The sequence below is a fragment of the Oncorhynchus tshawytscha genome, linkage group LG31, assembly GCF_018296145.1.
Source record: "Oncorhynchus tshawytscha isolate Ot180627B linkage group LG31, Otsh_v2.0, whole genome shotgun sequence".
Classification (NCBI taxonomy): domain Eukaryota; kingdom Metazoa; phylum Chordata; class Actinopteri; order Salmoniformes; family Salmonidae; genus Oncorhynchus; species Oncorhynchus tshawytscha.
The window spans coordinates 21,748,808-21,763,231 of record NC_056459.1 but is presented as its reverse complement, the minus strand read 5'-3'; the positions used below and the strand labels follow the sequence as shown (position 1 = coordinate 21,763,231).

At 44.1% G+C, this 14,424-nt stretch overlaps 1 protein-coding gene across 1 annotated transcript in view; it reads right to left on the bottom strand.

Moving 5' to 3' along the window:
• Window positions 1–7,670, bottom strand: part of ndrg1a (N-myc downstream regulated 1a) — a 29,664-nt gene extending 21,994 nt beyond the window's left edge. The window contains exon 1 of the mRNA XM_024395379.2: window positions 7,528–7,670. The gene's annotated coding sequence lies outside the window, so the exon portion shown is untranslated. The remainder of the gene's footprint in view (window positions 1–7,527) is intronic.
• Window positions 7,671–14,424: the final 6,754 nt, after the last annotated feature.

The following is a 14,424-nucleotide window of genomic DNA, read 5'->3' as shown; positions in this document are numbered from 1 at the left end:
TACTACCAATTGGGGAGAAAAAAGGGGTAAAAAAAGGAGCCCTGGTTTAGCCAGACTGTAACGCTCGTCGAAATGGGTAGACCAAGGCGCAGCGTGATTTGGGTTCATCATAATTTATTTAAATGTGAACCAGCAACAAAACAATAAAGAGAAACAAACAAACTAACTTACAGCCTTGTAGGGCTCAAAAACAACAATACAAAAACAAGATCCCACAATCAACAGGTGGGAAAAGGCTGCCGAAATATGATCTCCAATCAGAGACAACAATGGCCTCTGATTGGGAACCATACTAAGCCAACATAGAAATACAAAAACTAGACTACACATAGAAATAATAAACTAGAACACCCCCCAGTCACGCCTTGACCTACTCCACCATAGAAAATAAAGGCTTTCTATGGTCAGGACGTGACACAGACTGGCTGAACACAATACACAACATCCGGGACTAGCATTCCTAGATATTAGCCACTTTAGCGTGGTGGAACACAGTGTTTCATAAAGAAAGTAGGCATATTTTCCCACCTTCTCGCCATTGACCGTTTGCAGCCTGAATGGATAACGTTTTCGGTACGAACCGGTCCACACAGGAGGATACCAGTATGTAGGCTGCTCTGACAGCTGGTGCCTAAAGCTAGTGAGGGATAGAAGTGTTTCCAGTTTCAGAGATTTTTGTAGTTCGTTCCAGTCATTGGCAGCAGAGGAAGGAGAGTCGAACAAAGGAAGAATTGGTTTTGGGGGTGACCAGAGAGATATACAGTGCCTTGCGAAAGTATTCAGCCCCCTTGAACTTTGCGACCTTTTGCCACATTTCAGGCTTCAAACATAAAGATATAAAACTGTATTTTTTTGTGAAGAATCAACAACAAGTGGGACACAATCATGAAGTGGAACGACATTTATTGGATATTTCAAACCTTTTTAACAAATCAAAAACAGAAAATTGGGCGTGCAAAATTATTCAGCCCCCTTATGTTAATACTTTGTAGTGCCACCTTTTGCTGCGATTACAGCTGTAAGTCGCTTGGGGTATGTCTCTATCAGTTTTGCACATCGAGAGACTGAAATTTTTTCCCATTCCTCCTTGCAAAACAGCTCGAGCTCAGTGAGGTTGGATGGAGAGCATTTGTGAACAGCAGTTTTCAGTTCTTTCCACAGATTCTCGATTGGATTCAGGTCTGGACTTTGACTTGGCCATTCTAACACCTGGATATGTTTATTTTTGAACCATTCCATTGTAGATTTTGCTTTATGTTTTGGATCATTGTCTTGTTGGAAGACAAATCTCCGTCCCAGTCTCAGGTCTTTTGCAGACTCCATCAGGTTCTCTTCCAGAATGGTCCTGTATTTGGCTCCATCCATCTTCCCATCAATTTGAACCATCTTCCCTGTCCCTGCTGAAGAAAAGCAGGCCCAAACCATGATGCTGCCACCACCATGTTTGACAGTGGGGATGGTGTGTTCAGGGTGATGAGCTGTGTTGCTTTTACGCCAAACATAACGTTTTGCATTGTTGCCAAAAAGTTCAATTTTGGTTTCATCTGACCAGAGCACCTTCTTCCACATATTTGGTGTGTCTCCCAGGTGGCTTGTGGCAAACTTTAAACACTTTTTATGGATATCTTTAAGAAATGGCTTTCTTCTTGCCACTCTTCCATAAAGGCCAGATTTGTGCAATATACGACTGATTGTTGTCCTATGGACAGAGTCTCCCACCTCAGCTGTAGATCTCTGCAGTTCATCCAGAGTGATCATGGGCCTCTTGGCTGCATCTCTGATCAGTCTTCTCCTTGTATGAGCTGAAAGTTTAGAGGGACGGCCAGGTCTTGGTAGATTTGCAGTGGTCTGATACTCCTTCCATTTAATATTATCGCTTGCACAGGGCTCCTTGGGATGTTTAAAGCTTGAGAAATCTTTTGTATCCAAATCTGGCTTTAAACTTCTTCACAACAGTATCTCGGACCTGCCTGGTGTGTTCCTTGTTCTTCATGATGCTCTCTGCGCTTTTAACGGACCTCTGAGACTATCACAGTGCAGGTGCATTTATACGGAGACTTGATTACACACAGGTGGATTGTATTTATCATCATTAGTCATTTAGGTCAACATTGGATCATTCAGAGATCCTCACTGAACTTCTGGAGAGAGTTTGCTGCACTGAAAGTAAAGGGGCTGAATAATTTTGCACGCCCAATTTTTCAGTTTTTGATTTGTTAAAAAAGTTTGAAATATCCAATAAATGTCGTTCCACTTCATGATTGTGTCCCACTTGTTGTTGATTCTTCAAAAAAATACAGTTTTATCTTTATGTTTGAAGCCTGAAATGTGGCAAAAGGTCGCAAAGTTCAAGGGGGCCGAATACTTTCGCAAGGTACTGTACCTGCTAGCGCACGTGCTACAGGTGGGTGCTGCTATGGTGACCAGCGAGCTGAGATAAGGGGAGACTTTACCTAGCAGGGTCTTGTAGATGACCTGGAGCCAGTGGGTTTGGCGACGAGTATGAAGCGAGGGCCAGCCAACGAGAGCGTACAGGTCACAGTGGTGGGTAGTATATGGGGCTTTGGTGACAAAACGGATGGCACTGTGATAGACTGCATCCAATTTATTGAGTAGGGTATTGGAGGCTATTTTGTAAATGACATCGCCGAACTTATCACCGAGAAAAAAAGACTCTCGTTCAACAGTACATTTGAGTATTTTCTGATATATTCAATATTCAACTACTTGTCTTTTCAAATAAATATCTAAAAACTTACTTCGAAATAATTGAAAAGTTATTTAAAAAATATGTTTTTAAATGTATAGTATTTGAACCCAGGTCTGGATCGTATAGGTACCATGCTTTCCTTCCCAACCTTTGTATGATACTTCTACGTATCTAAACATCTCCAAAACAACTTGAAGAAGGGAACTCCTCAAGTGTTTGACAGGTGGTTTCCATGAGTTGTTTACCAGGAGTTGTTTACCAGGAGTTGTTTGCCAACCTTCCACTGCCATGACCACCTGATTTTTACACAAAGGAATGACAGATGACTAAAACACAAACATCCATGTTGCCCTCTTGTAGGGATTGATGTATGACACTGTTTTAAGACTTGAACTGGAGGCTATGTTGTAAATTATATCGTTGAGGATTGGTAGGATGGTCAGTTTTACAAGGGTATGTTTGGCAGCATGAGTGAAGGATGCTTTGTTTGCGAAACAGGAAGCCAATTCTAGATTTAACTTTGGATTGGCTATGTTTGATGTGAGTCTGGAAGGTGAGTTTAGTCTAACCAGACACCTAGATATTTGTAGTTGTCCACATATTCTAAGTCAGAGCCGTCCAGAGTAGTGATGTTGGACAGGCAGGCAGGTGCAGGCAGCGATCGGTTGAAGAGCATGCATTTCGTTTTACTTGTGTTTAAGAGCAATTGGAGGCCACAGAAGGAGAGTTGTATGGTATTGAAGCTCGCCTGGAGGGTTGTTAACAGTGTCCAAAGAAGGGCCAGAAGTATACAGAATGGTGTCCTCTACGTAGAGGTGGATCAGAGACTCACGATGCAATTGCCATTGCACTGCCCTATACAATCTGGACAAGTGGAATACCTATGTTAGAATGCTGTTCATTGACTATAGCTCAGCCTTCAACACTATAGTACCCTCCAAGTTCAAATCAAATCAAATGTTTTATTGGTCACAACTGGGTCCTGGACTTCCTGACGGGCCGCCCTCAGGTGGTGAAGGTGGGCAACAAAACATCCACTTCGCTGATCCTCAACATAGGGGCCCCACAAGGGTGCGTTCTCAGCCCCCTCCTGTACTCCCTGTTCACCCACGACTGCGTGACCACGCACGCCTCCAACTCAATCATCAAGTTTACAGATGACACAAAAGTAGTAGGTCTGATTACCAACAATGATGAGACAGCATACAGGGAGGAGGTGAGGGCCCTCAGAGTGTGGTGTCATGAAAACAACCTCTCAATCAACGTCAACAAAACAAAGGAGCTGATCATGGGCTTCAGGAAACAGCAGAGGGAGCATGCCCCTATCCACATCGACAGGACCACAGTGGAAAAGGTGGAAAGATTTCAAGTACCTCGGCATACACATCACTGACAATCTGAAATGGTCCACCCACACAGACAGTGTGGTGAAGAAGGTGCAACAGCCCCTTTTCAACCTCAGGTGGCTGAAGAAATTTGGCTTGGCCCCTAAAACCCTAAAACTTTTACAGATGCACAATTGAGAGCATCCTGTCAGGCTGTATCGCCGTCCTGGTACGGCAACTGCACCACCCGCAACCACAGGGCTCTCCAGAGGGTGGTACGGTCAGTCCAATACATCACCGGGGGCAAACTACCTGCCCTCCAGGACACCTACAGCACCCGATGTCACAGGAAGGCCAGAACGATCATTAAGGACATCAGCCACCCAAGCCACGGCCTGTTCACCCCGCTATCATCCAGAAGGCAAGGTCAGTACAGGTGCATCAAAGCTGGGACCGAGAGACTGAAAAACAGCTTCTATCTCAAGGCCTTCAGACTGTTACATAGCCATCACTAGCCGGCTTCCACCTGGTTACGCAACCCTACACCTTAGAGGCTGCTGCCCTACATACATAGACTTGGAATCACTGGCCACTTTAATTATGGAACACTAGTCACTTTAATAATGTTTACATACTGCTTTACTCATCTCATATGTACATACTGTATTCTATTTTATTATATTCTAGTCAATGCCACTCCGACATTGCTCAATCTAAAACTATCCATTTCTTAATTCCATTCTTTTACTTTTAGATTTGTGTATATTGTTGTAAATTGTTAGATACTAATGCACTGTTCGAGCCAGGAACATAAGCATTTCGCTACACCCGTAATAACATCTGCTAAATATGTGTTTGTGACCAATAAAATTGCATTTGATTTGCTATGCGTTTGGACGGTAAGATGGAAAAGACTCAATATCGCCACCTGCCGGCCTTTGGCCTAGATAGTTACTGTGTATGTACCGATGCTCGTTTCAAAGTAACATCACATGATCAATGACATCAGAAGCAAGATTCTACGGATTACCTTGTGGTTCTGGTGCTTTCTTCGATTCCAAGTTGCTTTCAAACAACGAGTACTTACAATGTACTTACAATGTACAATAAACAAAAATAAATGAAACATGCAACAATTTCAAATATTTTCCAGAGTTACAGTTCATTTAAGGAAATCAGTAAATTTAAATAAATTCATTAGGCTCTAATCTATGGATTTCACATGACTGGGAATACAGATATGCATCTGGTGGCCACAGATTCCTTTAAAAAAAGTACTGGTGTGGATCACAAACCAGTCAGTATTTGGTTAGACAACCATTTGCCTCGGGCAGCAGGACACATCTCCTTCGCATAGAGTGGATCAGGCTGTTGATTGTTGCCTGTGTAATGTTGTCCCACTCCTCTTCAATGGCTGTGTGAAGTGGCTGGATATCATCTGGAACTGGAACACCCTGCCATACACCTAGATCCAGAGCATCCCAAACATGCTCAATGGGTACCATGTCTGGTGAGTATGCAGGCCATGGAAGAACTGGGACATTTTCAGCTTCAACGAATTGTGTACAGGTCCTTGTGACATGGGGCCTTGCATTATTTTATTTGCAAAAATGTTTAGTAATTTAGGAGATGCTCTTATCCAGAGCGACTTACAGTAGCGAGTGCACACATTTTTATTGGTACTGGTCCCCTGCGGGAATCACACCCACAACCCGGGCATTGAAAGTGCCATGCTCTACCAACTGAGCCACACGGTACCACACTGAAACATGAGGTGGTGGCGGCAGATGACACGATAATGGTCCTCGGGATCTCCTCACGGTATCCATGTGCTTTCAAATTGCCATTGATAAAGTGTATGGCGTTGTGTGGGTGAGCGGTTTGCTGATGTCAACGTTGTGAACAGAGGGGTTATGGTGGGTTTATGGTATAGGCAGGCATAAGCTAAAGACAATGAACACAATTGCATTTGTCTGCAATCTGGCCGTTACAGTTGAAACAACTATTCAGACGTAAAAAGCATATTCTCCAGGATGCCAGTGGCCATCAAAGGTCAGCATTTGCCCACTGAAGCCAAACTGTTGTCAGGTCAAGATCCTGGTGAGGTGGACAAGTACACAGATGAGCTTCTCCATAATGGTTTCTGAAGTTTGTGCAGAAATCTTCAGTTGTGCAAACCCACAGTTTCATCAGCTGTCTGGGTGGCTGATCTCAGATGATCCTGCAGGTGAAGAAGCCAGAAATGGAGGTCCTGGGCTGGAGTGGTTACACGTGGTCTGCAGTTGTGAGGCCAGTTTGACGCACTGTCAAATTCTCTAACAAGGCGTTGGAGAGGGGTTTGGTAGATAAATTAACATTACATTATATGGCAACAATTCTGGTGGACATTCCTGCAGTCAGCATGCCAATTGCACTTCCCTCAAAGCTTGATACATTTGTGGCATTGTTGTGTGACAAAACTGCACATTTTAGAATGGCCTTTTAATGTCCCCAGCACAATGTGCACCTGTGTAATGATCATGCAGGTGTGGCATATCCGCTTCTTGATATGCCACACCTGTCAGGTGGATGGATTATTTTGGCAAAGGAGAAATGCTCACTAACAGGGGTGTAAACAAATTTGGGCACAACATTTGAGTGGAATAAGCTTGTTGTGCATTTGGAACATTTCTGGGATCTTTTATTTCAGTTCATGTAAAATGACACCAACACTTTCCATGTTGTGTTCATATTTTTGTTCAGATTTGATTTTTTCAAAGAGCATCTCCTGCATGGTAGCTCAGCAGGTAGAGTCGGGTTTCAAAGATCATAACGCTGGCGAATGCAAATAAATATGACATTTGTTTTGACATCACACTTTCTGCACATGTGTCTTATTTAGTATAAGCTTCTAGACTGAATAATGCAATAGATTCACAGTGACAGCAAAAAAGAAGCACGATAGAAGGCGCGAACCTGTAACAGTAACTGACAATAGGCTACTAAAACCCGAGACTAACCACTGCGCCACGGAGAATTGATTAAACTCAAGGAAAATACTTTTGTATGAACAAACGCTGCTTTTCATTGCTGGCCAGCATATATCACTAATCTGTATTGTATATTAAAAAAAGCTCCATGTAGCCTAATGAATAGCTTTATCGGCAAAATTTGGTGAAAATCCCAAACGCTTCTGAAACCTCAGTGCCCATCACTACCCACCAACACACGAACGTAGGGGTTGCAGCGATGAGTGAGGCACGATCGCAATTGGATATCATGTAATTGGGGAGAAAAAAAGGGGGTAAATGATCAAATACCAAACTGATTTGTTCAAAAAATGTAAACAAAACACTTCCTGTTTGGCATAATGGCGCTAATGGTGCGTGAATATGCTGGTTTGACGCAATAGCTACACTGGGCTGGTACTAACATCTGGAGAGTTTAAAGGACCTGTATTTAGGTCAATTGAATTGCGCTGTAATATCCAGAGATCGATTCAAAAACACTCACCTGTTAAGTTTGATTGTCCACTGTTGATCACCCACACAAAGTAGTTAAACACTTTAAATTGTTTGCAAATCAGTAATATTTATTTACTAAGGTTTGGTTATATTTACTAGTTACTTGCATCTGAGGGAAGGTGTATCAGGGCGTTTATAAAGCATTAGGAGACAGCCCAGCCCCCTTCCCCTTCTCCACTTGCTATTGGGCAATATCATTGCATTTGGTAATACTGCTATACTGTTCCCAGCGGTTGAATGAGAAAAGGGATGACACTGAGGCTGCTGATTGAAGTGTGTCAGTAGTACAGTTGTAGTGAAGCAGCCTACATCCATTGATGCCAACTTCTCACCTCTAACTACATGTATTTATCCGGACATTTTTGCATTTTTAGTGCAATTATTACATTTACTAATTTTGCAACGTGTTTGGCATCCAAGAGGGTTACTTTTGATGTGGGTTTATTTCATGAACGCTTGTTAGTTAGTCAACAGTCCATGCTTCATGGTTAGGTGGTCATTACTGGGATATTAGTATGTTACGCTTTCACTAGACAGTGGCTGGGTGTGTACTGGAATCTTGGCAACCCTGTCATATTTATACAAAGCCGTGCCAAAACTAAGTAATCTATGTTGTATCTTAAAGAGAAAGGGAGTCAGGGAGGTATTCTTCACTCCCTCTGACTGCCTGACAACCTGCCAAGGGCAATTTTTAAGCACACACTTTAAGCAACAGTTAACATCAGGCATGAGAAGAGGAGGAGGAGGAAGAGAAGGAATGCAGGCAAGCAACCTTGGGTTTTAATTTTCCAGAGTAGCTCTGGTCCAGGTTTTTTAGTGCATGTTCCTTCAATAAGGATCACACACTTACGCCCTTGACCAGAGCTACCCAGAGAGAAGTCTGTATAAAGGGAAGCCGTTCCCCTTCCTCCAGTATTTCTGGATATGGTATTAGGGATCCTCTACAAATAGTGCTTTCTGTCTCTGTGTTGCTCAGTCAATACCAACCTATGTCATTGACTTCAGTTTTCTTGTGATCTATTGAATGGCACCCTATTTCCTACATACTGCATTACTTTCAGTGTTGAGGAACCTACTCTGAAACGAGAGTTTACCAAGCTACCAATTATTTCCCACCGCAAGAAGTTAAGCTACACTAAAACTACGCTTAAGAAAATTGTAGTTTACTTAAAGTTACTTTGAAAAAGTCGTTCACTTCATCCAAACTACTTCATGAAAAAGTATCCTATCTAAATCTGAAATGTCATAGAATATAAAAGTGCAAGAACAGATCACTCTTGTTAACAGAATTTTGTCATTTATCTGTTTTAAACACAAAAACAATGTTTTAAGTGAGAATTAGGCAGGTCTGATGCCAAAAAAAGGGATATTCTTGCCTACTTCACCCATATATTATTTTAGTTTAAAAAAAAGCAGTGTGCAGTTCCAGTAGTTATCTACACCGCTACATGGCAAAGTAATTTACTACTGAAAACAATACCAAGATTGTAATTTATTTTTAACTACCACCAAGCTACTACAAAATGTAGTTTATTTTATTAATTGAACAACATGTAGTTCACTTTTCCCCAACACTGATTACTTTGGACCAGGGCCACATGGTACCCTATTCCCTATGTGGTGCACTACTATTAACCAGAGCAACATGGTACCCTATTCCCTACGTGGTGCACTACTATTAACCAGGGCCACATGGTACCCTATTCCCTATGTGGTGCACTACTATTAACCAGGGCCACATGGTACCCTATTCCCTATGTGGTGCACTACTATTAACCAGGGCCACATGGTACCCTATTCCCTATGTGGTGCACTACTATTAACCAGGGCCACATGGTACCCTATTCCCTATGTGGTGCACTACTATTAACCAGGGCCACATGGTACCCTATTCCCTATGTGGTGCACTACTATTAACCAGGGCCACATGGTACCCTATTCCCTATGTGGTGCACTACTATTAACCAGGGTCACATGGTACCCTATTCCCTATGTGGTGCACTACTATTAACCAGGGCCACATGGTACCCTATTCCCTACATGGTGCACTACTATTAACCAGGGCCACATGGTACCCTATTCCCTATGTGGTGCACTACTATTAACCAGGGCCACATGGTACCCTATTCCCTACGTGGTGCACTACTATTAACCAGGGCCACATGGTACCCTATTCCCTATGTGGTGCACTACTATTAACCAGAGCCACATGGTACCCTATTCCCTACGTGGTGCACTACTATTAACCAGAGCCACATGGTACCCTATTCCCTATGTGGTGCACTACTATTAACCAGAGCCACATGGTACCCTATTCCCTACGTGGTGCACTACTATTAACCAGAGCCACATGGTACCCTATTCCTTCTGTTCACCTGATTTAGAATTCCTCACAATCAAATGTAGACCGCATTATCTACCAAGAGAATTCTCTTCGATTATAATCACAGCCGTATATATCCCCCCCCCCCAAGCAGACACATCGATGGCTCTGAACGAACTTTATCTAACTCTCTGCAAACTGGAAACGATTTATCCTGAGGCTGCATTCATTGTAGCTGGGGATTTTAACAAGGCTAATCTGAAAACAAGACTCCCTAAATTTTATCAGCATATCGATTGCGCAACCAGGGGTGGAAAGACCCTGGATCATTGTTACTCTAACTTCCGCGACGCATATAAGGCCCTGCCCCGCCCCCTTTCGGAAAAGCTGACCACGACTCCATTTTGTTGATCCCTGCCTACAGACAGAAACTAAAACAAGAGGCTCCCACGCTGAGGTCTGTCCAACGCTGGTCCGACCAAGCTGACTCCACACTCCAAGACTGCTTCCATCACGTGGACTGGGAGATGTTTCGTATTGCGTCAGACAACAACATTGACGAATACGCTGATTCGGTGTGCGAGTTCATTAGAACGTGCATTGAAGATGTCGTTCCCATAGCAACGATTAAAACATTCCCTAACCAGAAACCGTGGATTGATGGCAGCATTTGTGTGAAACTGAAGGCGCGAACCACTGCTTTTAATCAGGGCAAGGTGTCTGGTAACATGACTGAATACAAACAGTGCAGCTATTCCCTCCGCAAGGCTATCAAACAAGCTAAGCGCCAGTACAGAGACAAAGTAGAATCTCAATTCAACGGCTCAGACACAAGAGGCATGTGGCAGGGTCTACAGTCAATCACGGACTACAGGAAGAAACCCAGCCCAGTCACGGACCAGGATGTCTTGCTCCCAGGCAGACTAAATAACTTTTTTGCCCGCTTTGAGGACAATACAGTGCCACTGACATGGCCTGCAACGAAAACATGCGGTCTCTCCTTCACTGCAGCCGAAGTGTGTAAGACATTTAAACGTGTTAACCCTCGCAAGGCTGCAGGCCCAGACGGCATCCCCAGCCGCGCCCTCAGAGCATGCGCAGACCAGCTGGCCGGTGTGTTTACGGACATATTCAATCAATCCCTATACCAGTCTGCTGTTCCCACATGCTTCAAGAGGGCCACCATTGTTCCTGTTCCCAAGAAAGCTAAGGTAACTGAGCTAAACGACTACCGCCCCGTAGCACTCACATCCGTCATCATGAAGTGCTTTGAGAGACTAGTCAAGGACCATATCACCTCCACCCTACCTGACACCCTAGACCCACTCCAATTTGCTTACCGCCCAAATAGGTCCACAGACGATGCAATCTCAACCACACTGCACACTGCCCTAACCCATCTGGACAAGAGGAATACCTATGTGAGAATGCTGTTCATCGACTACAGCTCGGCATTCAACACCATAGTACCCTCCAAGCTCGTCATCAAGCTCGAGACCCTGGGTCTCGACCCCGCCCTGTGCAACTGGGTACTGGACTTCCTGACGGGCCGCCCCCAGGTGGTGAGGGTAGGCAACAACATCTCCTCCCCGCTGATCCTCAACACTGGGGCCCCACAAGGGTGCGTTCTGAGCCCTCTCCTGTACTCCCTGTTCACCCACGACTGCGTGGCCACGCATGCCTCCAACTCAATCATCAAGTTTGCGGACGACACAACAGTGGTAGGCTTGATTACCAACAACGACGAGACGGCCTACAGGGAGGAGGTGAGGGCCCTCGGAGTGTGGTGTCAGGAAAATAACCTCACACTCAACGTCAACAAAACTAAGGAGATGATTGTGGACTTCAGGAAACAGCAGAGGGAACACCCCCCTATCCACATCGATGGAACAGTAGTGGAGAGGGTAGCAAGTTTTAAGTTCCTCGGCATACACATCACAGACAAACTGAATTGGTCCACTCACACAGACAGCATCGTGAGGAAGGCGCAGCAGCGCCTCTTCAACCTCAGGAGGCTGAAGAAATTCGGCTTGTCACCAAAAGCACTCACAAACTTCTACAGATGCACAATCGAGAGCATCCTGGCGGGCTGTATCACCGCCTGGTATGGCAACTGCACCGCCCTCAACCGTAAGGCTCTCCAGAGGGTAGTGAGGTCTGCACAACGCATCACCGGGGGCAAACTACCTGCCCTCCAGGACACCTACACCACCCGATGCTACAGGAAGGCCATAAAGATCATCAAGGACATCAACCACCCGAGCCACTGCCTGTTCACCCCGCTGTCATCCAGAAGGCGAGGTCAGTACAGGTGCATCAAAGCTGGGACCGAGAGACTGAAAAACAGCTTCTATCTCAAGGCCATCAGACTGTTAAACAGCCACCACTAACATTGAGTGGCTACTGCCAACACACTGTCAATGACACTGACTCTACTCCAGCCACTTTAATAATGGGAATTGATGGGAAATGATGTAAATATATCACTAGCCACTTTAAACAATGCTACCTTATATAATGTTACTTAACCTACATTATTCATCTCATATGCATACGTAGATACTGTACTCTATATCATCGACTGCATCCTTATGTAATACATGTATCACTAGCCACTTTAACTATGCCACTTGGTTTACATACTCATCTCATATGTATATACTGTACTCGATATCATCTACTGTATCTTGCCTATGCTGCTCTGTACCATCACTCATTCATATATCCTTATGTACATATTCTTTATCCCCTTACACTGTGTATAAGACAGTAGTTTTTGGAATTGTTAGTTAGATTACTTGTTCGTTATTACTGCATAGTCGGAACTAGAAGCACAAGCATTTCGCTACACTCGCATTAACATCTGCTAACCATGTGTATGTGACAAATAAAATTTGATTTGATTTGATTTATTCCCTACATGGTGCACTACTATTAACCAGGGCCACATGGTACCCTATTCCCTACATGGTGCACTACTATTAACCAGGGCCACATGGTACCCTATTCCCTATGTGGTGCACTACTATTAACCAGAGCCACATGTTACCCTATTCCCTATGTGGTGCACTACTATTAACCAGGGCCACATGGTACCCTATTCCCTATGTGGTGCACTACTATTAACCAGGGCCACATGGTACCCTATTCCCTACATGGTGCACTACTATTAACCAGAGCCACATGGTACCCTATTCCCTACGTGGTGCACTACTATTAACCAGAGCCACATGGTACCCTATTCCCTATATGGTGCACTACTATTAACCAGGGCCACATGGTACCCTATTCCCTACATGGTGCACTACTATTAACCAGAGCCCTATGAGCTCTCGTCTCGAACACCCAAACCTAGGGTCAGGTTTCCTAGACTATGTGAACTCTGCTCAAAAATAGTTCACTACGTAGGGAATAGGGTGCTGTTTGGGACGCATGCATATCTAGGGAGAGGTACGCTTCTACAGTTGTACTGTATATCCTTCCTGTTTGGCCCTGTGCGGGGGTGTCCTCGGATGGGGCCACAGTGTCTCAGTGACCCCTCCTGTCTCAGCCTCCAGTATTTATGCTGCAGTAGTTTGTGTGTCGGGGGGCTGGGGTCAGTTTGTTATATCTGGAGTACTTCTCCTGTCCTATTCGGTGTCCTGTGTGAATTTAAGTGTGCTCTCTAATTCTCTCTTTCGTTCTCTCTCTCGGAGGACCTGAGCCCTAGGACCATGCCTCAGGACTACCTGACATGATGACTCCTTGCTGTCCCCAGGCCACCTGGCCGTGCTGCTGCTCCAGTTTAAACTGTTCTGCCTTATTATTATTGGACCATGCTGGTCATTTATGAACATTTGAACATCTTGGCCATGTTCGGTTATAATCTCCACCCGGCACAGCCAGAAGAGGACTGGTCACCCCACATAGCCTGGTTCCTCTCTAGGTTTCTTCCTAGGTTTTGGCCTTTCTAGGGAGTTTTTCCTAGCCACCGTGCTTCTACACCTGCATTGCTTGCTGTTTGGGGTTTTAGGCTGGGTTTCTGTACAGCACTTTGAGATATCAGCTGATGTACGAAGGGCTATATAAATAAATTTGATTTGATTTGATATTGGTTCATAATTGATGTTTCTTCTTTGTTCTGAGAGATACTGTGTAAACGATCATTCACACTTATTAGTACCAATGGTAACACTTTGACAGATAACAGCAATGTTGTGGTTCGTCAATAAACTGTTGGATTGCATGACTGTGTGTCTGTGGGGCAATATAATGCCTTCACTGTGGGTATGTATAATGTGAGGCCCTCAATAGGAACACATGGAATACAATGGAAGCATTAGATAGAAAAATATAACCATTGTGCTAATCACTAAGTAACTAAGTACTAGACCAACAAACTGAATAAGAGCAAATAACAATAGATCCATTACACAACTGTAGTTTCCCATTCAGGAACATAAAATTTATACTACACAGAAAACATTCTTGCAATCTAGCAAATCATGTTTCACAACATTAAAGAAAAGGTTCCACCATTTTGAATGTTATATTGCTTTTGTGCATCCATGAGTGATATTCTAT